A 27,020-nucleotide genomic window follows, 5' to 3' on the forward strand; every position below is an offset into this window, starting at 1 on the left:
ATCAACAGAATGAAAAACAAAAACCATATGATCATTTCAATTGATGCTGAAAAAGCATTCTCTATCTCATCTGTTTTTTATATCATCCACCTTTTAAACTTTGGGTAACCTATTGGGTAAATAATATCTTACTCTTTAAACTGGTATAGTATTTTTTTTCTATTATGACTCGTGTGGCTAAGCATGTTTTTCATATTTGTTGATTGTTTGCCTTTCATTTATGTGAATTGACTACTGAACTAATTTTTGTTTATTTCTTTCTCAGTGAGTGATAGGAATTTTTATACATTCTGGGTGCTAATTCTTCATTTGTTATTATATAACACAATTTTATTAGTCTTTCACTTGTGTTTCAATCATGAATATGTATTTTTTATATATTTTAATTATTTTAATATAATCAAGGTTATCTATTTTTTTACACTACCATTTTTGGGTTTTTGTCCTAGTTAGTAGGGCCTTCCTTATCCTGGGGTCATGAACTAATATTAGACCTCTTTTCTTTTCCTTCTTTCCTTCTTTTCTTTTTCTTTCTTTCTCTTCCTTCTTTCTTTTTCTTTCTTTCTTTCTTTCTTTCTTTCTTTCTTTCTTTCCTTTCTTTCTCCTTCCTTCCTTCCTTTTTCCTTCCCTTCTTTCTTCCTTCCTTTTTCTCTCTCTTTTTCTCTCTCTTTCTTTCTTTGTTTCTTCTTTCTTCTTTTTTTCTTTGAGACAGAGTCTCACTCTGTCACCCATGCTGGAGTGCAGTGGTGCAATCTTGGGTCACTGCAACCTCTACCTCCTGGGTTCAAGTTGTTCTCATGCCTCAACCTCCCAAGTAGCTGGGATTACAGGCATGCACCACCGTGTCTATCTAAACTAAATCTTTTCCTGATGCTTTTAAAGATTTAAAAATTTTTTTGCTCTACTTTTTAAACTTTCTGAAATTATTTTTTCTGTATACTATGATGTAAAAATATAATTTTAATTTTGTCCTTATTAATAGTCCATCTTTTATTTATTTCCAGTGCTACCCCCTCATAGACCAATACCCATTATATGTGAGTTTATTCTATTTGATTGGACAATTTACCTAATATGGCACCAATGCTACACTATTACTATAGCTTTATTAAATGTTTTGATATCTGGTAGAACAACTTCTCCCATTTACTTATTTTTCACAAATTTCTTTTTTTTTTTTAAGTGAGAGCAAGTTTATTAAGAAAGCAAAGGAATAAAAGAATAGGCAAAGCAGCCACAAATTTCTTATATTCTCTTGTAACTTACTTATCTGTGTGACTTTTAGAATAGACTTGTAAAGTTCCACGAAAAATCTTGTTGAGACTTTTGTTTGATATTGTGTTGAATTCATGCATTAGTTTAGAGGAAATTCAGATCTTTAAAAGTGTGGATTTTCTCACCTACACACACCTCAACCTCTTCACCTATTCCAGTGTTCTTTTATGCCCATCAGGAATGCTGTATCATTGACTCCACAAAGATTTAACCCTCTTGTTATTGTTAAATTTATTCCTAGATACTTAAGATTTAACTGAAAAAGAAAACATTCCTTTGACGTCAATCCTCTCTCTTGATCTAATCCTGACACTCTAATTTCTTAAACTGTCCATTTTTTGAATGACCAGTTTGGAGAGTCTATTTCCTCCATTTTCATACCACCTGCTTTATTCCCTTGCAATATGGCTTTCTTTCCTGACGCTGTAGAAAAAGCATTCTTTAAAATGTTGCTGATGATACCTGAATTGCCTAATCGCATAATTTTTTCTTAGTTTTAATCATTCTCAATTTCTCTGCGTTACTTGTCGTTATTAATCCCTGCACCTATGTCAATACTCCTCCATTGCTGTCCATGGCATTTCACTCTCCTGTCTTTTTTTTTTTTTTTTTTTCCTATTACACTCTCATTGCTTCTTATCTAGCTTTTTATTCTCCCACTCTGTGAACATAATGTTGTTGTGACCTCTTTCTATATGCTTTCTTCCTGTGCATTTGAGGATGACAGGGATTTCTATATGCTCCCAGCAATGATTTTCATACTTGGCAGGTTGTGGGTGGTGAATAAAGGTTTCTTGAACAAACGGATCAACCTAATCATAGCTTTCAAATGCTTATTAACAGGAAAGTCAGGTGACTATTGATTATTGGGCAAATTTGAACTCTGTTTACCATTTTTGGGGCTACATTATGGTCTCATTTTACTTTCAGTCGTATTTTTCTCCTCCACTGTAATCAAACTGTTCACTGCTTCATAATATTGCCTTTGTTCCTGAGGTTTTCTCTACCTGGGATTCCTTCCATTTTTATTTGTTGAACTCTTGTCCATTACTTAAGAACTATATCATCTCTCTCCTTTTCTTGGAAGTCTTTTCTCATTCCTCCTGGTTTGATGTAATCTCTTCCACTTTTGAATCTTCAGAGACACAGTCTGATTTCTGCTACTCTCATTGCATTTGTATTCATTAATAGTAAAAACTGTCTTTAAAATTGGCACAGATTAAAAAGAACGATAATTCCCAATCTTGGCAAGATGAGGGAAGAGAAAGTCTCAAACATTGTTGATAGGAATTTCTAGAGCATAATTTGGCAACATGTATCAAAGCCTTAAATATGCAATTAGTCCTTGGTGCAGCAATTTCCATTTCCATGAATTTTTCCTAAGGAAATAGTCAAAGATATGTGCAATATTGCTCATGATAGCATGTTTTTGTAAAAGTAAAAAAAACTGTAAAAACCTGTGTCCAATAACCTAGTTTTGGCTCAGCAAACCTTAGCATATCTATAATAGAAGACAACAAAACCAAAATCATTTTATAAAAGAATATTTATTTACATGGGAAAATGTTCACAATACAAAAAATAAAACAGGACATACAATTTTCCCAGCATAATGTCATTATTTCAGAGGAAAGTAAATGTGCTTAGAAAATATTAGAAAGACAGATCTGAAATGCTATTAATGGTTTTGTGAGATTGTGGTTGATATGAATTTTTTGAAGTTCTACTTTTCTATCTTTTCAAAATTTTCATATGTGTCCATTTTGTTTATAATTTATATCCAAATGGACTATGTGATATGTTGCCCAGGTTCCTCCTTCTCTCTGCTCTACCCTCAACTATTAAGATGTAGGCTCATTCACCTGCTGCTGGAGGTACTGAAGGCTGACCTCCCCCTGTTGAGACCCAGTTCTCCAAGTCCAGCAACTGCCCTTCACTGAGCAAAGCTGCCACTGGAGAGAGTTGCCTCTTCCAAGGTCACGTGCCCTTCCCACAGGAAGTCTGCATCTAGTGACTGTAGTTATAGGACTCTAAAATCCTATCCCCTTTACCCCAATTTGAGAGACTGCTACAGGGCCATCCAGCTTCAGATTTCACTGTGCAATTAGTTGTGGGCTTTAGTAACTAACCTGCACATTGTGCACATGTACCCTAAAACTTAAAGTGTAATAATAATAAAAAATAAATAAATAAATAAGTAAAACTTCTTCACGACCCACCTTCTCCCTCTGTCTGATCATTGTTCTTTCCTTCCCCCCTACAGCTGTCAATCCTGAGAGCCCACCTAGTAAACTTCCTACATCTGCTTTACAGGGAAGCTCACCTGGAACATCTGTTTGCTTGGCACTTTACACTTATTACCTCCCAAAACCTTGCAATAGGATTTTAGGGCAGTTATTGGCATCTCTGTTTTTCAGAAGCAGAAAACTACATTCAAAATGTTTATGTATTTTGTGCAAAGGTACACTATTAATAAATGTCACAGCCAGGTTTGAAAGTAGCTGTGTTTGGATATAAAAACTATGCTTTTTCCATTAAGCCAAATGGCTTTCTGCAGTCAGTTTTGTGCTTTATTATTTTTGTGCTTTTCTAGTTCTCTCTGATAGATGGTAAATGCTTTGGCTGCAGGGATTTTGTCTTATTTGTCTTTGAATCCCCTGCAGGGTATTGCATAGTACCTTACAGATAATAAGTGCTCCATGTTTTTGGAATTGACTTGAACTAGTTGAGGCTTGAAATGTAGTTCTACTTCTGTTCCACAAAAAAACAGATTCCCCAGGAGGAAAAGAAAATCATGATGGTAAGATGTAGAAATTGTTTTTTGCTTTAAATTTCATGAAATAATCTCCTAAAAAAGAGTGATACTAATTTTCTTCTCTTTGCTTAATATTAGAAACAAAATGCAATTTTCCAGAACTTTGCTTATAATTACTAAAATAAACAAATCAGTGAGTGTAATAAACTTAGACTGAGCTGTGATGGCAAATACTATGGTTTTTACCTTATATCCCTGATTCAGGCTTCTGTGAAATCTAAGTCATTGGAGAAGAGAATCTACTAAGAGTAGAAAAATGTAGCAAGGAAATAAGCTTGCTCCTTACGCAAGAATTGAAAGTATTCTAAGAGACTTAAAGTTTTTGTGGCAGCAGAGATGCGTGAGCTGACATTTCCAGCAATCATTGGAATTTGCAAGTGCAAGATGAATTTTCTTTAATTAAAATCTACCAGATTAATCATATTTTAAGTACAAGTGAAATGAATATATAACTAATTAGTTATGCTGTTAGGAATAAATGACATTAGGTTCATGTTTACATTTAGGGAGGCAGACATTTGAAAGTAAACTACAAAGACTGCTGCTGTGGTCTGAATATTGATGTCCTCACAAATTTATACATTATAACTTAATTCCCAACATAATAGTATTAAGATATAGGGCCTTTGGGAAGCAATTAAGTCATAAAGGCTTTGCCGTCATGAATGGGATTAGTGCCCTTATGGACAGTTGAAGGGAGTTGCCTCACCCCTTCCACTCTGTGAAGACACATAGAAGCTGCTATTTATGAGGAACAAGCCCTCCCCAGACACTGAATCTGCTGGCTCCTTGATCTTGGACTTCCCAGACTCCAGAACTGTGAGAAATAATTTCTGTTGTTGATAAATTACCTAGTCTGGGATATTTTGTTGTAGCAGCCTCAACAGACCAAGACAAACACAGAATAGAGAAACTTTCCATATTGACTGAGTTTTATTGTTCTTGCACTCCAGAGAATCAACATGAAAGGATATGTCTAACACCAAGTAAGGGTTAATTAGTTGAAGTTATTAATGCGAGAAGGCCCTGGCAAATGGCATAACATAGCTACAGCATGCATGATTGGTAACTGACCCAAATTATGCTATAAAAATGGTCAATACTACAGCCTGGATATTCTCCTAGTGGATGAAATATGAAGCCACCTAGGTGAGATGATTTTAGGTGCCATCACACCGAGTGGGTCAAACACTGTGAGTCCTAGAATTCTACTGTTAGAAATTTATCACTTTGGTTGACCACGTTAGCTCCTATTACAATATGTATTTCCCAGAGAAGCTAATACTCATCAGTTCCTTAACACAAATATGCCTTTTATTGAAAAAAAAAAACCCTACAGAAATAGAGGTCTGGAAGCAAGAAATATAGTTTCAAAAATTGAATGGAACAGGCCGTAATTATAATTGCATATGGTTATGATCAATGCTGAACCCTAAGCCTGAGACCTAAACTCAATCTAGCTTTCAGTTAACTTACTTTAGTCTGCCTCATCATATTATCTCCTTTTATATTTAGCCTGTTCTAGAAGTTCTGTAAACATTTCCCTGAAAAGGTAAGCAACCATCTCTAAGGCTAGAAGATCAATCGCATTGATTATATTTTTCCGTGAACTCTAGTTCTTCCTTTTGAGCAGAAATATTACTGTCTTTAGTGGTGCAAGCCTGTAATCCTAGCACTTTGGGAGGCTGAGGTGGGTGGATCATCTGAGGTCAGGAGTTCAAGAGCAGCATGGCCAACATGGCGAAACCCTGTCTCTACTAAAAATACAAAAATTAGCCAGGCATGGTGTTGTGCACCTGTAATCCCAGCTGCTCATGAGGCTGAGTCAGGAGAAACGCTTGAATCCGGGAGGCAGAGGTTGCCATGAGCTGAGATCATGCCACTGCACTCCAGCCTGGCCGGCAGAGCGAGACTTCATCTCAAAGAAAAAAAAAAAGAAATATTGCTGTCCCAGAAGAAAACCTCTTTAACTCTTATTTCTTTCCCCTCTATTATAAAGTGCCAATAAAAAGGGCTTCCAGAGCATGTAGGTATTTATATTAAAGCGATTAAAACTACTGTTTATCTATTAACTCCATATATTTTCAAAGGACCACTATTAGGTTGCCCGCATTCTGTCCATAGGCCCATCCTGATAGAGGCTTTCCTTCCAGTTCTAAGGTGAGATTAATATCTTCCTGAAAATGCTTAGAAATTTTGAAGTTTCTATTTTCAGTTGAAATTTCTCAAATTGATAAACCTTTTCAACTAATAATTATATTAGTTTGTTTTCATGCTGCTGATAAAGGCATACCTGAGACTGAGAAGAAATCAGAGGTTTAATGGACTTACAGTTCCATATGGCTGGGGAGGCCTCACAATCATGGTGGAAGGCAAGGAGGAGCAAGTCACATCTTACGTGGATGGCGGCAGGCAAAGAGAGAGGTTGTGTAGGGAAACTCCCATTTTTAAAGCCATCAGATCTCGTGAGACTCATTCACTATCATGAGAACAGTGCAGGAAAGATCTGCCCCCATAATTCAATCACCTCCCACCAGGTTCCTTCCATGACATGTGGGAATTGTGGGAGTTACAATTCAAGGTGAGATTTGGGTGGGGACACGGCCAAACCATATCAATAATCATTCTCTTTTAAAATTGCAAATACCATCAGTAAAGTCAATTGTAACTCTTTGTTATAATTTATATTTATAAATATGTTATATTAATATTCGAGATTATAAGTTATATTAATATTTATAAATATATTTGTTTACATTTATTAGTTCTGTTACAGTTTACTGATGGTATTTGCAATTTTACCATTTGTAACATAGAGTCATTTGTAAATTAATAGAAACTATTTTAAGACTTTGATTTCTTTTAATTCCTACCTTAGGGCATTCACTGAAAGAATGAGATTTTTAACTTGAGGGAAAGGGAGAACACAGAGAATGGGGTGGTAAAAAGATGTTGCTATAAAAGTCTTTGGGTAGCAGAAAAAACTAGCACTGGGGCATAGGAAAAGACATGGGGTAGTGACAGAGAAGTGTTTGTATCGAAATTCTGCCTTAGGTGGATTTTGATTAGGATGGGAGAGAGAAAGTGAGAATGAGAATAAGAATCACACACGCGTGCGCATGCACACACACACACACGCACACACACCCGCAGAGCAAGCTCTTTGTTACTTCATTTCTGCCTTCTTTCTATCTTCACCCAGGACAAGTGTCTTTTTGCTACCAGAGGAATTAAACTAGGCTTTTAAAAACCGAATTTGAGCTATATTCTGGGTTAATTGATTCTTGCAAGCTAGTCTGGCATTTATGGTGCCTGTTCTTGGGAAAAGATGCCTTTGCACATCTGAACAATAAGCACTTAGGAAGCCTCTTACAACAAATTGACTTATAAATCAGGCACACAGTTACAGACAGCATTCTAACAAGAGAAAGCACCTACTAAAGAAGTCAGCTGCCCATCAGATGATGTGAAATAACTGTTTCTTATTGAGCAAGTAGAAAAGAATGGTGAGCTCATTCATTTTACAGTCAGACCATCCCCGTGTGGCAGGGTGGGCCAACTGAAGAGGGAAATGTGGGCTGGTAAATATTTAGTAATTATTTGGTGTATAAAAACTCTAGCCATGGAAATAGCTTATCCACTTAAAATTGTAAGTATATTTTGTAGGAATTTTAATGATATGTATGCATTTTGGGATCAAAAGATACATATAGAAAATAAAATGAAACAATAAACACATTGTTCGACACACTCAGAGAAGCTACTTGGCACCATTTAAAAAAAAAATGTTATGTTCATTTTGCCTTTGGCTCCTTCATCTTGTTCCCTTGTCAATTATCTGTCCCTCTCCAAATAGCCCTTTTCTCTTTCCCTATTCTTAGAAGGCTCTTTTCCCTAAGATAATTCAGCACTCTCTTTCCTCACTCCTGTATCTTTCTAGGGAGTATGGTGTACAGGGTGATGTTTTTCTCTGTTCAAGTCATTAAATTTGTTAGAAGGGCACCAGACAGTCAGTGGGATTCTTCCCTTCTCAGTATTAACTAAGCACCTGTCAAGGTTATGTTTTCAGGCAAAGTTTATGGTTGGTACATAGAGGGTTAGAACCTTAACCATGACATTATGGAGCACATGGAACCTGAAACTTCTGAAGGAAACTTTCCACTTCAGTTTCTGGCAAGAAATAAGACGGAGAGAAGAGAGGGAATTAGATCATGACACATGTTACTCAGAGAAAAAAAAAAAAGCAGGAGGTAGTTTAAGAAAATAGGATGAAGGAAAGCCTAAGAGACAAAATTCTGGCATCACATTCCTACCTAGGAAAGTGCTCTCTTCTTTCTTATATCTGGCTTCTAAGCTAACTTTTTTATTATTCTTACTGCCTCTATGTTCCTCAATACTTCATTCTTAATGAAACACATGTTTAAGGTCATTTCATTATTTATTTTTCTAGGGAGTTCTTTCTCCAACTTCAGAACTCTCTTTAATATTCTTGTGGTTATTCAGTTTTCTTTGATTTTTAAGGGATTGACAAGGTTCCTGAAGCAGTGTATTTTCTTGTTCAGCACAGTTTTCAGCTGTGCTCAATTTTTGGATTATTCAAAAGAGAGTATTTTGTTTTCCTTCTGGTGTGATTCAAAGTATGTACAGTAGTCCCCTCTTATCTGCAGAGTATACGTGCCAAGACTCCCGTGGATGCCTGAAACCACAGAGAGTACCTCACTCTCCATAGATACTATAACTTTTTGATCTGATAACTGAGACAACTACTAAGTGACTAACCGGTGTGTGGTGTACACGGCGTGGATCCACTGGACAAAGGGAGGAATCATGTCCCAGGCAGGATGGAGCAAGATGGCATGAGGTTTCATTACACAACTCAGAATGGCGTGCAATGGAAAAACGTATGAACTGTTTATTTCTGGAATTTTCCATTTACTTTTTCAGACTGTGGTTGACCGAAGGTAACTAAAACCACAGAAAGTGAAAGTGCAGATGGGGAGAGGGAACTAATGTATAACATATACTTTAATAACACAAAAATTAATGCTGTAGTATATTTGCTAAGCAAATCTGGCAACAAGAAGGAAGATGTAAAAGCTCAGCATCCTGAACAGTAGTTATTTATCTCAGAATGAAATTAAATTTTCAAGAGGGTGGGAAATTATATTCCAAAGATAGGATGAAGAGCAGAAGGAGAGTTAATGTATGTTAATATTTTAGGGAATATGAGACATATGAATTTGGGTAAGCTTTTTTGTTTTCCCTTTATCGTAGGAGAAAATAATGTGTATGCATTGAAAAATGCCCATTGAAACCATATTTTACATAAGATGTACACAATGCTGACAAAGATTAGTTTATTAATTTATAATGAGTAGAACTTTCATGGAATTACAAGATAAAACACTATTTCTGGTAAAAAGGCAGAATTAAGTAAAGTAAAAAAATTAACTTTACATTTTATAAATGGTCTTGGAATTCAGAAACTTGGTATATGTAAAATAAAAGAAAAACAGAACTGCATGTTGGAAAGAAATTCTCTAATATAAACTGTAAAATAAGGAAGATTGTTTTTTAAAATCCTGGATTAAATTACATTTTGATAAAATATTTGACTTTTTCAAACGATGCTGGTATCTGCTTCCATCTAAAGACAGCATATGCTTCAGCTTGAAACACATCTACTTCTGTTATTAGATTCTCCTTTTACCATAATTGTTCTTTTTTAAGTCACCGTTTACCTACCTTTTCATCATGACTTTAAAAATTCCTGTATTGATTCTATATTATGATATGAGACCTTTTAAAGAAGTATCTTTTTTATAGAAACAAAATCTGTTTATTTGGAAAATGTGTAAAATGATGGAAGAGGATACTAGTTAGTTATCAAAACATATTTCCTCTTCTTAATTAGCACACAGTTATGCCACATTTCCAAGTCTCCCTTGCAGTAAAGTGCAGCCATGTGACTGAGTTCTAGCCAGTGAAATGTGAGCAGAAGAGATATATGTTATTTAAAGGCCTGGCTCATAAAATGCACCCTACATGTTCTCTTCCCTGCAACTTTCTTCCTTCAACTGATTGTGGTGGAAACAACTATACAAACTTTGGAAGCCTCATTTTGAGGGTGTCAGAACATTCATCAGAGATATAAATAGTTTTCTGTAAGGTATGAGGTATTATACATTTTTAGAGTCTGTTTTATGTAAGCTTAGCCTAGAGTTATTAATAAACTACCTCGAGATAAATACCAAAATACAACAATATCCAATTTTATATAATAAACAATCTTTCCGTTAAGACATTCTCTTTATAAATATAATACAATTCTGTTGACTTTGACATTACTTAATTTCATTATACTTTTGCCTCACTATTAAAACCAGATATCATTAGACTTCTCTGATAATTTGTAGGTTTTCTTTCTAAAATTAAACCAGTGGTCAAAGTAGAATTGTTTCCATTACACTGATACCATGAAGCAATAATGTAGGTTAAGAGCTAAGTAAGAAGGCCAGATATACTGATGTTGAAGAGCTTACAGGACAGTTTCCATAGCAACCTTGTGCATATTATTTTATTAGTTTCTTACAAAAAGCGTATGCCTGAAAAGGACTATGGAAATGGTGACCCCAAATGTCTGACTTTCCCAAGGTCACAGTTAGAATGTAACTGAACCCAGTTAGAACTTGATATTCTTTTGAAAGCTATGCTAGGAGGCTGGATAAGTCCACAGGAGAATTCATAATATCCTCTCTATTGCCATATCTATGCTTGATTTAGGTAAGAAAATTCAGGAAGAGAACCCATCGACAAATGGCATACAGAACCTGCCAATTAACACTTTGTTAAAACTTTTACCTTCCTACATAAAATCGTAGACTTTTAAACATGAGGACACATAGAGGCCATTTATTTCAACATGCTTGACAAAATAAGAGCTCAAAATCTATCTCTGATAGGATGTAGTTTTTCTAGTTGTCTATCTTGGGCATGAATATTTACCTGTGCTAAAAAGATAGTCCATTCCACTTTTAGACAACACTAATAGTTAGAAATTTTACCTTATGTTAATTGAAATCTACCTCCCTGGGACTTTAAATGCGCGAAGGCAATCAGATTTTCCTTCACTGTAGCTTTTACTCTGCTGTGCTTCAAATCCTTTCTGACCACATTTGTTCTACCCTTTTCAATTTGAAGATGAATCTCCTTGGGAGAGAAGAAAGAAGCAAAATCAAAATTGAGTGGCTTTACTTTCTCTCTGTCACTGAATAACATCTTCTTCAAGCAGGAGGGCTATTTTTTTTCTTTTTTATTATCCGTATTTGTACATAGCTTTTTAAAAAGTTTGCTGTTCCCAGTACTCTTCAATAGGTCAAGGAGTCTCCAAATATTTGTGTACAGCCATTATTTTGGTATCTTAAGAAAATAAAATCACTCCTCTTTCATCTTCTTTGAGTGATAGGGTTATTCTTTCAATCGCAGCAACCAGCAATGCTTAATTGTTTGTTTGTTTGTTTTTTAAGTCACACTAAACTTGAACATGACCTGTAACTCATTTTAGTGGCATCAAATTACTATCTCATGACAATTAGTGCAAATGCATTTGTGTCCTATGCTTACCAGGCAGTGTAATTCAGCCCATGCTGAATGAGCTTTAGGAGAAATTCATATCCTGACCCTGGTGCTGTCTAAAAACTCAGTGCCTTTCGCATTCATATTTATATCTCTTGAGGATGCTGATCATTAGGCACGTGTGTATTTTATGACTTATTGTAATTGTTGCTTCAAACTTTTCTTCATGTGCTAGAAAATTACATATGTAGCATTTTTCCCTTTAATTAACTAGATCTCAAATTATGTTCTCTTTACAGGTGGAGAACGCATTCATCACAATACAGGACCTGGGCACCATTTGTATTAAACTTGCACTTAGCCGTATCTGATTTAATTTCCAGTTCTTAATAGGCATATTAGCTTATGTGTGAAACACAAAGCATGCCTAAAACACAAAGCATGGCATATATAGCTTTGAATTGCGCTGATCAAATAGCTAATGATCTGACACTAATTCTCATATTTCTTTTTAACCATGGCTATTTTGTTTTCCATTTAATATATAGGAAATGAAAATTTGCATTTGTATCTCGGTACATGGTTTAAAATTGACTTTCATATACATCAAATCCTCCCCAAACCCTGTGATATAAGCAGGGTTGGTATTGCTGACTTCTGTGTTTAGAAGGAAACCAAAGCTTAAAAACTGAAAGATAAAATAAATGAATGAGGACTCTCCATCAATCCTGTTGAAAGATTTTCTATTATTATAATAGTAATTAGCACCGAAATAACACTATTTTCAAGGACCATTCTAAGTGCTTTACATATATTAACTCATTTATTCACAACAATCTATGATGTAGGTTCTATTATTGTCATTCTTATTTTACAGATAGAGAAACTGGGGCACAAAGTCACACTGCTATTAAGAACTGAGTTTTGAACCAAAGTATTCTGTCTCTAGAGTCCATAGCCTTATTTCCCATATTTTCACCTTGGTAAACATTTATTGAGAACATGATCTGTGCAAAATGCTGTGCTATGTACACTGAGAGCTATAACAACTAACAACATGTTTGAAGGGATAAATATGACTGTAACTTTAAAAAATGAAGCTATCGTAAAAATATTACAGAAGCTTAAATGTTTTTTTCCATTGGTATGAGGTGGGAAGAAAGAGCCCTAGTGGTCAATCTAGGAAACCATTTGAAGGAGATATGATTTGAAGCTCTTTGCAATCTGAGAAGACCTTTGCAGCGTGAGAAGGACCATGACAGGTGGGCACCTGGGCAAGAGCATTGCAATAGGACAGCCTACGTTGAGGCCCAGGGAATGAGACTGTGGGAGTGAAAGGTGAGATTTCTCATGTGGTTGAAGTTGAGGGTGTAGGAGTGAGGCAGGATTTAGTAACAGATAAATTACGAACATAGCCTCGAGCCAGATTGTGGAGAGCCTTGAACACTAAACTGAGAAGATTTGAATTCCTTCTATATGCAGTCTGGACCCAGGAAAGGTTTTTAAGGACACGAGTTACATAATCAGATAAATTTTAGAATGGCATCTCTGGCAGCAAAGTATAGGCTTAATTGGAGAGGGCTGGGCTAGAGAAAGGAGAACCAGAATTGGATAAAGACACAATTGTCCAGGCAAGAAAGAGGCAATGAGTGTCTGAACTAAGCTAGTGAAAATATGAGTCAGGAGCCTTTTACCAAAGAGGAACTTGCTCAGAAATAGGATAAACTAGATTTGGAAACTCATGGGAAGGAGAAATAGGAGGTTACCTCACATTTTATAGTCTGAACAGTGGAGAAGTTGCCCCTGTAGTCACGGGAGACAAATATATGGTCAGTTTTGGGGGTTTTGTGAAAAAGCCCAGCCCATAATAATCTTTCTCCTTCTTGAATTTTGACAATCAGCTTTGCACAGTTTGGTCCTCTGCTTGTATTATGTGTATCTCAATGTGTGTGTGTGTGTGTGTGTGTATGTGTGTGTGTATGTATATATATGTTGTATATGTATAATATATAACATATATTATCAGGTATGTATATATACACATATACATATATCTCATATCAGATCATCTCTCATAATGTCAGTGTGTATTGTAGCTTTGACTGCCTGGTTAACACCTGAATCTACTCATCGCTGTATCGGAAATCTCTCTGGTAGCCCAAGTCATCTCTTACTGTTTTCATAGGTCATGCTATTATTCCTAAAACACAAGTAAATCTTTCTATCTTCTTGAATATTTAAATATTGATATAAATTTGAAAACAATTGGTAAGTAAGATCAAGGGTTGGGTGATTTTGATGCGTGATAACAATCTAGCAAAAGTATTTTTAGACATACGAGTTATGATTTTTTTGCATAATTCTTGTGGAAGACCTTGTGATAGTTTTCTATGTGTCATAAATTATTTCAAACCCTTTGCAGTTTTAGTACGAAATACTTTCTAATCAACAACTCCTTTGAATTATACTAGCAACATTCTATGTGGCTATTTCAGTGGATAATATGTCTACACTTTTGCTCTATGTTTTTGTACTCTTAACCACATTTAAACCATTGTTAACCTTGGAACATCCTAAGATCTGGCCCTGTGTTTTTTACATCTTTTAAAGAGGTGACACACCCTTTATAGTGTGCATTTTTCACTTTTTAAACCTACCATTTACTTTTTAAGACATTTTGAAAGTTTATTTTATTTCATCCTATTGTGATTTTTAATTTTTTTCCATTATTGCTTACAATGTTTATATATAATTTATAATAATAATGTATATTTGCAATGCATATAATTCACCTTTTTGCCAATTGATCTTCATTAAGTTAGTCAACAAGAGAAGCTTAATAATATTCATGTCCTTTAAGATGCTATTTACCTTCTTGGTTCAAGCTATCAAAATTGGGTCCAAGACAAAGGAACACACTCCAGATTAGTCAGACAATCCTAGCAATTGTTTTGTCAATTGTATTATTATTAATATGTTGCTTACTTTTATTGAGTCTTTCTCTAACCTTTCCTTTCTGAGCCCTAAAATAATATTTGCTGCCCCATTGACTTCAGGCTTGGCAACACAGCTCGTTTGCCCAGTGAAACATAAGTAGACATAACATGTTGCTCTTTCAAGCAGATCTTTGAGTTATTGTCTGATTTCCTCCAACTTTTTTGTCCTATCTTTCTGTAGGCTAGCATATCACAGATAGAGCCTGCAACTTCAGCCTTGATCTCAAAATAAAGTGCACCTGGAGCAGAACCTCCGTCAATATGTACCCATATAATGTAGTGAAATATAAACCTTTGTTTTTGTGAGTTACTGAGACTTGGAACTTATTTGTTAATTGCACTACGTTTAGCTTAAACTAATGCAAATAACTTTCTGCATACTTTATTCTTGTTTGATGTAGATCAATGTAGACATTTTCCCTACATATTTTCTGTAAAAATATTAGTATATTTTTATTAAATGGTATAGTATTACAAAATAATTGTAAATTTTAAAAAGTCTTTATTCTGGTTAAGAGTGTACTGTGATCATTAAACCAGATGACTAAATGTATACTTGCCTCTTTAATGATTTAATAGTGTTCTGTTTATGGAAAGTGGTATAGTGTAGTGGTTAAGAGTACAGTCTCTGGGACGTAAATTTCTGGGTTCAAGTCACTGTTCTACCACTTACTAGCTATGTGACCATAAGATACTAAATTTATTTGTGACCTTCAGTAAGAGACTTATTTATCCTATGAAATAGTAATCCAATCCCTTATTTTGTTAAATAAATGATTTTTTCTATTATAAAGAATATGGTAAATAATATCATGGATGCCACTCTCTCCCTCATCCTCACTTCTGGCTTACCTCAATTTCTCATTAGCCTTTATTATTATTTTTAAATACCTTTCATAACTTTTTAATGATTGCCATTCTAACTGGAGTGAGATGGTATCTCATTGTGGTTTTGATTTGCATTTCTCTAATGACCAGCGATGATGAGCTTTTCTTCATATGTTTGTTGGCCACATAAATGGGAGGGGAACATCACACTCCCAGGGCCTGTTGGTGGGTCGGAGGAAAGGGGAGGGAGAGCATTAGGACAAATACCAAATGCATGCGGTACTTAAAATCTGGATGATGGGTTGATAGGTGCAGCAAACCACCACAGCACATGTATACCTATGTAACAAACTGCACGTTCAACACATGTATCCCAGAACTTAAAGTAAAATTTTAAAAAATATATATATATAAAATACCTTTTATATTCCTTTTTATATCTAGTACTACCACAACTACTTTAATAAAAAATATTAATACTTTGATCTCTTACCTGAAGTGTTAATCTACTTTTATCACTCTCATCGTACTTTAATCTGCTCTCCGTACAGTAGCCAGAATGACTTTTCCAAATCGTAAACCTCATCATTCATTCATCTTCTGAAAACTCTCTGATGGTTTCCATTTTCTCTTAAAATAAAGACAAAATTTCTTACCAAGTCTTAATTATTTTCTTAGTCTGGTCTCTGCCCCTCCACCTTCATCTTTTCCATATTCCATCATGCTGTCTGTGCTCCATTTCTGAAAAATTACAAAAAAGAAAAAAAATCAAATTATATATATTAGATTAATCAGGACTCCATAGAAAAATATAAGCAATAGTATATAGAGTCATGCATTACTTAATGATGGGGATATGTTCTGAGAAAGGCATTGTTAGATGGTGTCCTTGTTTGAAGATCATAGAGTGCTTACACAAACCTAGATGATATAGCCTACTACACGCCTAGACTATATGGTATAGCCTATTGCTCCTAAACTATAAACCTGTACAACATGTCACTTTACCAAACCCTGTGGGCAATTGTAACACAATGCTAAGTAGTTGTATATCTCAATGTAGAAGAGGCATAGTAAAAATACAATCTTATAATCTTATGGAACCACTGTCATATATGCAGTCTGTTGCTGACCTAAATGTCATTATGTGATGCATGACTGTGTATGTGTGTATGTCTGTCTCTGTGTGTGTGTCTGTTGAAAGAGATTTATTATAAGAAATTAGAAATTGGCTCATGCAATTATGAAGGGTGAGAAGTCCCAGGATCTGCAGCTGGTAAGCTGGAGACCCAGGAGAGGCAATGCTATAGTTCCAGTCTGAGTCCAAAGGCCTGAGAACCAAGAAAGTTGATGTTGTGAGTTCCAGTCCAGGAGCAAGAGAAGATTGATGTCCCAGCCTGATCAGTGAGGCAGAGAGGGCAAATTATCTCTTACCTTGCCTTATGTTCTATTCAGGCCTTCAATGGATTGGTTGAGGCCCACCCACATTGAGAAGGGCCATCTGTTTTACTCAGTCTACGGATTAAAATATACGTCTTAACCAGTGCTCGCTTCAGCAGTACATATACAAATATATATCTTGTCTAGAAACACCTTCACAGACATGCCCAGAATAAAGTTTTTCATTTGTTTTTGTTTCTTATTATTTTTAATTTTTGCAGGTACATAGTAAGTGTATATATTTATAGAGCATATGGAATATTTTGATACCAGCATACAATGCATAATAATCACATCAGGTAATTGGGGAATCCATCACCTCAAGCATTTATCCTTTCTTTGTGTTGTAGACAATCCAATAATACTCTTTCAGTTATTTTTAAATGTGTTATTTAAAAATTATTATTGACCGTAATCACCCTGTTGTGCTATCAAATACTAGAGCTTATTCATTCTATCTAATTATACTTTTGTACTCATTAACCATCCCCACTCCACCCACCACTCTCAGCCTCTGATAACTATCATTCTATTCTCTATCTCCATGAGTTTGTTTTATTTTTTAGCTCCCACAAATAAGTGAAAACGTGTGATGTTTGTCATTCTGTCCCTGGCTTATTTCACTTAACATAACGACCTCCAGTTCCATCCATATTGTTGCAAATGACAGGATTTCATTCATTTTTGTGGCTGAGCAGCACTCCCTTGAGTATATGTACCACATTTTCTTATCCATTCATCTGTTGATGGACATTTAGGTTGCTTCCATATCTTAGCTATTATGAATAGTGCTACAATCTATATGGGAGTGCAGATCTCTCTTCGGTAAACTGATTTCCTTTCTTTTGGGTATTTACCCAGCCACAGGATTGCTGAATCATATGGCAGTTTTATTTTAGTTTTTTTGAGGAACCTCCATACTTTTCTCCATAGTGGCTGCACTCATGTACATTCCCACCAACAGCATCTAAAAGTTCCCTTTTCTCCACATCCTCATCAGCATTTGTTATTGCCTGACTTTGAAATAAAAGCCATTTTAAAACTGGCATGAAATGACATCTCATTGTAGTTTTGATCGCATTTCTCTGATGATCAGTGATTTTGAGCACCTTTTACTGTACCTGTTTGCCATTTGTATGTCTTCTTTTGAGAATTGTCTATTCGGATCTTTAGCCCATCTTAAATCAGATTATTAAACTTTTTCCTATAGAGTTGTTTGAGCTCCTTATGTATTTTGGTGATTACTCCCTTGTCAGATGGAAAGTTTGCAAATATTTTCTCCCATTCTGGGGGTTGTCTCTTCACTTTGTCGTTTGTTACATTTGCTGTGTAGAAGCTTTTTAACTTGATGTGATCTCATTTGTCCATTTTTTGCTGTGGTTGCCTATGCTTGTGGTGTATTACTCAAGAAATCTTTGCTCAGAACAATGTTCTGGAGATATTCCCCTACATTTTCTTGTAGGAATTTCATAGTTTGAGGTCTCAGATTTAAGTCTTTAATCCACTTTGATTTGATTTTTGTATGTGTGGGGAGAGATAGGGGTCTAGTTTAATTGTTTTGCCTATGGATATCCAGTTTTCCCAGCACCATTTATTAAAGAGAATGTTCTTTTACCAGTGTATGTTCTTGGCATCTGTGTCAAAAATGGGTTCACTGCAGGTATATGAATTTATTTCTGGGTTGTCTATTCTGTTCCATTGGTCTATGTGTCTGACTTTATGCCAGTACAATACTGTTTTGCTTACTATAGCTCTGTAGTATAATTAGAAATCAAGTAATGTGATTCCTCCAGTTTTGTTCTTTTTGCTCACATCCAGAAAAATGTTTAATAAAATACCTGGGCACCACCAGACACATTAAAATTAACGATCATAGGATACTAAATTTGGAATATAATAATTTATATTAGGTCTTTGTCATTATATAAAAAATTTACTGAAATGAACAATTTTGGAGGAAGTATAAATTACCAAATAAAAGCAAGAAGAAATAGGAAACAAAAATCTACCAATATCCATGAAGAAAAATTTTTTAATATTTCAAATAATTACTTCAAAAACTAGTCCTAGGATTTACCAGTGATTTATTTCATGTTTAAGAAACTGAAAATTTATTTGCTATTTGTTTTTAGAATATTAAAAATTACAGAAAGTTATATAATGTGTCTTATAAAACCAACATAAATCTGGGGCCAAAATCTGACATAGAGAGCAAAAGAGGACATTCCAATACCTGTGAGGATAATCAGAATTTTCTCTCTCTCTCTCTCTCTCTCTCTCTGTGTGTGTGTGTGTTTGTGTGTGTGTGTGTGTATGCCTAGTTTGAAAAAGTTTTTTCATTCAGGAGATTCCTCTATATATTTATTATCACATATAATGTGTTCCTGCCTTGTGAACAGTGGTTTAGAAATATAAATATATATTCAAAACCTCAAAATACTAATAAATAAGATTTAAAAGTATTTTCAGGCTTCCACTTCTTTCTAAGAGTGACTAATAAGCACCGGATTTACTGTCCAACCTGAAACAATTGAAAAAACAGAAAAAAAAAAAAAGAAACAATGGCTTTCAAGACACTGGACATCAGCCAGTGAAGACCAGTGTTTTTGTTTGGTGGGGCTGCTACGTCAAAATACCACATAATTGGTGGCTTAAGTAACAAAAATATGTTATCTCCCATTTCTGGAGACTAGAAATCCAAGATCAGGTTGTCAGCAAGGTTGGTTCCTCTGAGGACTGTGAGAAAGACTCTGCCCCATGCCTCTCACCTAGCCTCTGGTGCTTTGCTGGCAATCTTTGGTGCTCACTGATTTCTAGGAGCATCACTCTGATCTCTGCTTTCATCTTCATATGATGTTCTCTGTATGCGTCTGTCTCCAAATGTCTCTCTCTCTTTTTTTTTCTTTTATAAGAACACCCATTATATTGGATTAGAGGCCCCAGCTACTCTAGTATGACCTCGTTTTAACTGAACTAATTAGTACTGCAACAATCCTATTTCTAAATAAGGTCACACTGTGAACTATGGGGGTTAGAGCTGCAACAAAAGAATTTTAGGGGACTCAGTTCAACCCATAATTGATAGTGATCCCTGAGGATTGAAACATTAACTAAAGAAGTCCTATGATGGCTCCAAATTACTTCCTGAAGAGAATTTCCTTCCCACAGAGCAGAAAGAGAAAAGCTAAGTGAAGGTCATTGGTCTCCCTGACTTGAGACAAAGGTGGAAGTCCAGGTGGGCCAAGGTGGCTAGAGTGGTCAGGACAGAGTCTTAGAAAGGAGACAGTAGCAGAAAGAGGAAACTCCAGAGCCTCCTCTGCATTTTCAGCTGAGCGCCGATCAAGGTATGGGTGTGAGGAAAGTACCCCAGGCCACAGAAAGGGCCATTCTGAATGACTGAAGGAAACAGTTCTTGAAGATCTCACAGGGTCAGGAATTGTTCCTCTTCCCATCAGCCAGAGGAGAAAGCCTTCATACATGGAGCACTGGTTAAAGTACCTAGAAGTGTTTTTCCTTAGTGATCGGGAAAGATTAGCCTTAAACTAAACACTGCTCTGACCCCACTTAACAATGCTTTAAAGCAGAACCTAAATGGCTCAGACATTTTGTAAGTAACTTCTTTAAATCTCAGAACAAAGCTCAAGAATATTTATAGAAATACAGAAACATATAGCACCCAACGAGGCAAAATTGACCAGATCTAGCATCCAATAAAAAAAATTACCATGCATGCAAAAAAGCAGGAGAATCTGACCCACAATTAGAAGAAAAATCAATTGATACCAACCCAGAATGACTCTGACAATAAAATTAGTAGACAAAGACATTAAAACAATTATAATAACTAAATTCCATATATTCCAAAAATAACAGGAAGATTTCGCATGTTATACAGACATGTGAAAAACCTAAGGATCTAAATTGAACTTCTACAGTGAAAAACTACAATGACTAATTATTAAAAATAACATTTATGGGATTAATGGCAAATTAGACTTTGCAGAAAAAAAGATAAGCAGGCATAAATCATAGAAAGTATAAAAAATGAAGCATGGAGAGTAACAAACCAAAAATATATTTGAAGAAATAATGGCCCAAACTTTTCAATTTTGTCAAAACTATTAATATTCTTAAAGAAAACATAGATTTCTTAATTAGGACACAAAAAATATAGTCCATACAAGAAAAAAGAAATAGATTGGACTTTCTAAAAATTAAAAGCTTATGTTATTTGAAAGGAACTATTAGGAGAATGAAAAGAAAAGCCACTGACTGGGAGAAAATATTTGCAAATCACATATTGGATAAAGGAATTGTATCAAGAATATATAAACACCAAACTGGGAAAAAGGTCCTTGCAAACCACAAATCTGATAAACAGTTAATATCTAAAATGTATAAAGAACTCTTGCAACCTCAATAGCAGAAAAACAAATAACTTGATTTAAAAGTGGGCAAAGGACCTGACTAGACATTTCTCCAAAGAAGACATAAAAATGGCCCACGAGTAAATGAAAAAGTGCACAACATCACTAATCTTGAAGGAAATGCAAATTAAAACCACTGTGAGATATCACCCCACATCCTTAAGGATAGCTATTATCAAAAGGTCAAAAGATAAATGTTGGTGGGGGTGTGGAGAAAAAGGAACCCTAGTACACTGATAGGAGGAATGTAGATTGTTACAGCCATTATGGGAAACAGTATGGAGGTTCTTAAAGAAATTTAAAATAGAACGACCATATGACCCAGAAATCCCTCTCTGGGTATACCCAGAGGAGATGAAATCACTACCTCATAAAGACATCTGCACTCCCATGTTCATTGCAGCGTTATTCACAATAGCCAAGATATGGAAACAATCTAAATGACCATCAATGGATGAATGGATAAAGACAATGTGAGGCATATTTACCACAACATGAACGGACCTGGAGGATGTTAAGCTAAGTGAAGTAAGCCAAACACAGAAAGGAAAATATTGCATGATCTCACTTGTATGTGGAATTAAATGAAAACAGAGAGCTCAAATACACAGAGATAGAGGATGAAACAGTGGCTACCATGGTGGGCAGAAGAGAGAGGAAATGGGAAGATTATAGGTCAAAGGGTACAAAATAGCAGATACACAGGATAAAGAAGTCTTGAGATCTAATGTATAACATAAAGACTAAAGTTAACAAAATTGTATCGTATTAAAGATTTTTGTTAAGCAAGTAGATTTTAGCAGCTCTTGTCACAAAAAAGTATGTGAGATGGTAGATATGTTGATAGCAAATCTACATATAGACACCATTAGCTTTCCTAGCACAGATAAAAACAAAACTACATGATGATCTCAATATATGTTAAAAAGCATGAAACATTTAATAAAAGTCAAAAACTATTCTTTAATTTAAAAGAACTCCTAGAAATTAGTAAAAAGAAAAAAAGAAACATTAACATCAGAAAGACTATCAGACAACATATTCCCTGCTAGTGAAACACTAACCATCTTTCATTAAAATAAATAGGACAAAGATGCCATCATTTACACCAGTACTGGAGCTAAAAGGCGTCCCTCTTGGAAAGATAGATAAATAGACTCTGCTGTTTGGAATACCCTGAGTTATGAATCAAATGGTCTTCAGAAGCTGCTCAGAATGCTTTCCTGAACTATTCCATTTTATTCTTCGTGCTATCAACTAAGCATAATGCTTCCTTTGACTATGAGTTGTGAGTCATTTTCCATTCATGCTCTAAATCTTTGGAACTAATAATGATTTTCTATACATCAGTAAGTACACATTGATTTGCTTCCTTTCCCCAGATGGGGAGGTTGGATTGAGTTGGTCCATGTAACAGGAGTCCCGTGTCCCTGGGACAGAGGCAGAAATGCTTCTCGGTCTCCTGAGGCTGCAGTTGTTTGGATTAAGGGAGGAGAGAAGGAAGTATCAGGCTGAATCCTGGCTAAGGATGGAATCCTGGGAAACATGACTGAGTGTTCTTTACGTCTGGGAAGGCCTGGAGTTGTTCTTTCAACCAGCAAGAGCCAGGTGAAAGAGATAAGAGGGATGATCACTAGAGGAATGTTGTTTGCTCAGATGGAATCTAATCCAAGGCCAATTATTTGAGCAAAACAGTTCCAAATTCACTCAGAAAGCTTCCTGTTATAACAAGTTTACATTCATCTCAAGTATGCTCAGGGTTCATAAGTTCATTGCTTATCCATATTAAAATATTGCAGGGGGTGTGAGTGACCACCAGAAAAGGTAACTAAAGGAATATATCAGCTACTCTGATGGACAATTTGAAAACAAGAAGAAAAATATGCACTATTAATCAATGTTTTCAGAAGTATCTAATTTAGTCTGGCAGCAGAAAGAGGGAATTCGAAAGAAAAATGGAATTTTGTTGGAGGGGTCAAAGTAGAAATGTTTTCTCAAGTGTTACAGTGTGAAAACAGAGAAATGTTAAACTTGATGCTGTCATACAAATAACTTTGACCTCAAAAAGCCAGAACCTTTGAAGAAATCTTGATGAGTCCTACAGATTCTATCATCACCTACATATAGATCTCGATGCCAAATCTCAAGGCAGGGTGCCCAGTAGAGAACTTCTGGGCCATGTGTCCACTGGGGCTGCAGCAAGATTTGTGTTACGTAACACTGCTGGGGAGATTAAGCACACAGCGAGGAGGGTGGCAGAGCTGCAGTCACTCTGCTGTGAATGCTCTCCATTAATCAATCGATCAACCGACAAGGAGATCCCGAGCACCTCACCTGTGTACAGGAACCAGACTTATGCAAGTTCGCCAAAGTGTTTCACAGAAAAACCTAAAACCAGCTTTGGCTTATGAGTTTGGACGGCAGAGGGCGAGAAAAAGAAAATTGTTGGGAAGAGGCACAGTTAACAATAGAAATAATTACCCCAGCCGAAGTATTTAGGGTTCAATATTGTAAATAGAAATCACCTTGTAAATTCAAATACAAAGAAAAATATTAATTTCTTTTATTATACAATCAAGGGTCATTCTACACATGCAAGACACAACGCAATTTTATACTCTAGACAATTTTTTTTTTTTTGAGATGGAGTCTTGCTGTGTCGCCCAGGCTGGAGTGCAGTGGTGCAATCTCTGCTCACTGCAAGCTCCGCCTCCCAGGTTCACGCCATTCTCCTGCCTCAGCCTCCTAAGTAGCTGTGACTACAGGCACCCGCCACCACACCTGGCTAATTTTTTGTATTTTAGTAGAGATGGGGTTTCACCATGTTAGACAGGATGGTCTCGATCTCCTGACCTCGTGATCTGCCCGGCTCGACCTCCCAAAGTGACAAATATTTTTAAAGACCTAGAATTTGGCCTGACTTTCTGTGTAATGTGATATTTTCTAGCTCTGTCTTTAAATGGAATTAAACTTCTTAGGGATGTTTGATTTAGCTCTGAGCAGATTTGTTATAACTCTGAGGATTTTTTCTAGCTGATTTTTCTGAAGTTCTCATGTTGAGGGTTTCTGTGAACTCAAAGGCCCAAACTCTGTTCAAATACACACCAAGGGAAATCTTGCCACTGATGACAGAGTAAGTAAAAGCTGCCAAGGGAGAGAGTCTGGCTAAGACTATTTCTCCTGTGAGAGAGGGCAGCGTCTGTGTCAGTTATGATGTCAACTGTTGGATAAAAGGCAACACTTTTACAACAGAAATCTTTTTTTAAGCAATCAAATGTCATGGCTGCCTGCACATTCTGTATGTGTTGTGAGCAGTCATCTAATTCCAAAACAGCCCTAAGCATATGTCAAATCAGTCTACAAGTTTCCTACCTGTCTTCATTAGGTTTTTCTGATTTGTCTTTGAATTTGCTGGAAACTCAATATGGGAAAGAAATTGTGTAGGACATCTTTTAATTTTTTATTCCTCGGCTCACACCCTCTGTCACTGCAGCCACCACCTTTACTCAGGTGAGGCTTGACAGTCCCTTGTCTCAGCTGCACAGAGCATCTCTTTTTTCCAACCTTGGGGTTCCTCTGCCACTACCTGTGTGTCTCCTGTAAACTTGCTATGATGGTTAATACTGAGTGTCAACTTGATTGGACTGAAGAATACAAAACATTGATCCTGGGTGTGTCTGTGAGGTTGTTGCCAAAGGAGATTAACATTTGAGCCCGTGTGGGAAAGGCAGACCCAAACTTAACCCATGTGGTCACAGTCTTATCAGCTGCCAGTCCAGCTAGAATGTAACCAGGCAGAAAAATGTGAAAGGAAAGACTGGCCTAGCCCCCCAGCCTATATCTTTCTCCCATGCTGGATGCTTCCTGCTCTCGAACATCGGACTCCAAGTTCGTCAGTTTGGGAACTCGGACTGGCTCTTCTTGCTCTTCAGCCAGCAGACGGCCTATTGTGGGACCTTGTGATTGTGTGAGTTAATACTTAACAAACTCCCATATATATATGTGTGTGTGTGTGTATATACACATATATTTTATATATATATATGTATATATATATATATATGTATTCCATTGGTTCTGTACCTCTAGAGAACCCTGACTTGCCCAGACATTCTCACGCAGGTGCAAAACGGAAAGACAAAGACATACTTAACATACTTGGATGGGTGACCATTGACTAACGTAGGACAGTAACTGATTATAAATTTTCCTCTCTTGAGAACTCCTTGTCTCAGGCAGGCAGTTCTGTGGCTTTGTCTACATGCTTCCTTAGAGTTTACAGGCAGGGCTGTGTTCAACATTTGTAGCCTTGGAGTGGTTTTACTTCCTTCTCTGTTTCAACCTTCCCTTTTCTCACTTCTATTCCCTGGGATTTCTTCACATAATAAACTACCTGTACACAAGGTCTCGTCTCAGGTTCTGCTTTTAGGGGAATTAAGAGAGCAACTAAGTATTTTGTAGCGATTTGGTTCTTTTAATATGCCTTTGTGACAAACCAGTAGGTCATACAAGTATGACCTACTGGTTTGTCGATGGCTCGGTACAGCGGCTCACTCCTGTAATCCTAGCATATTTCAAGATGGCTATTCAGAGGGCTGGAAATACAAGAATGGCTGAAAAGCATTCACAGACAGCAACAAACAAGAGTTGTGGGTGTTTCCAACAAAAAAACAAACTTGTGTTACTTGAAGCCACTAAATTTGTGGTAATCTGTTTCAGCAGCAATGGGAGACTAATATACCAGCCTGGCCCCAGTGCCCAGATGATACATGTAGCTGTTGGCTAGTAGAATTCCAGTGATATTTTATGTTTTTAACAGTTTTGGAAAGTATGTTTTTTATATGGAGCATCTTTTCCACCCTGTTTCCTCCACATCTCAAATGTCCTTGTCGTATTAAATACAAGCTGTCGTAATAAAGAAAAACAGTTTGAAATCTTTAAGATTCCCAGACAGGCAAAAGGGAGACTCATAATTATATATAAGTGAATCCAGAATCTATTCTAATGGAAAGATTTGGAGATTTTATACACACATGCTCATACATGTCTATGTATACACATACAAATCAATATATATTCCAGTACATGTAATATATATTACAGAATATGAACATATATGCATATGCATGCTTTAGTTTGTATGTGTATATGTATATATATAATGTATATTTGTGTACATCTATTTGTATATCTGTATCTATATATCTTCAACTAAGAGGAAAAAATCCAAGCCAAAGATAATCAACTTCCATATAGCGCCATGCTACCGATAACTTTTTTTTCAAATAATATTTCTAGAAGGCAATTTGTCAGTACCTATTAAATATGAAAACATGTACCTCTTCTGGCCTAACAATTCACTGTTCAGGGATTTAATCTAAAGAAATACTTTAAAAAAAAGTGTAAAGATATATATATATATTTAATATTAATTGCAGTATGTTGTTTTCCAAAAAATAAAATGAGACATATCTGTCATTATTTAAATAGGTTTTAGTTTATTCATTAAATGCAAAGAGTGAGATTAGGATGTATGGGCATCAAAGCATGTCCAAGAAATATTGGTTGAAAAAAGGAAGTTTTAGATTAAAATATAGCAGATAAACCATAAAAATACATGCATTTTGATGTAAGGGTTTTCTTAGGAGCATAATTACTTTAAAT

This window comes from Pongo pygmaeus, chromosome 5, assembly GCF_028885625.2.
Source record: "Pongo pygmaeus isolate AG05252 chromosome 5, NHGRI_mPonPyg2-v2.0_pri, whole genome shotgun sequence".
Taxonomy (NCBI): domain Eukaryota; kingdom Metazoa; phylum Chordata; class Mammalia; order Primates; family Hominidae; genus Pongo; species Pongo pygmaeus.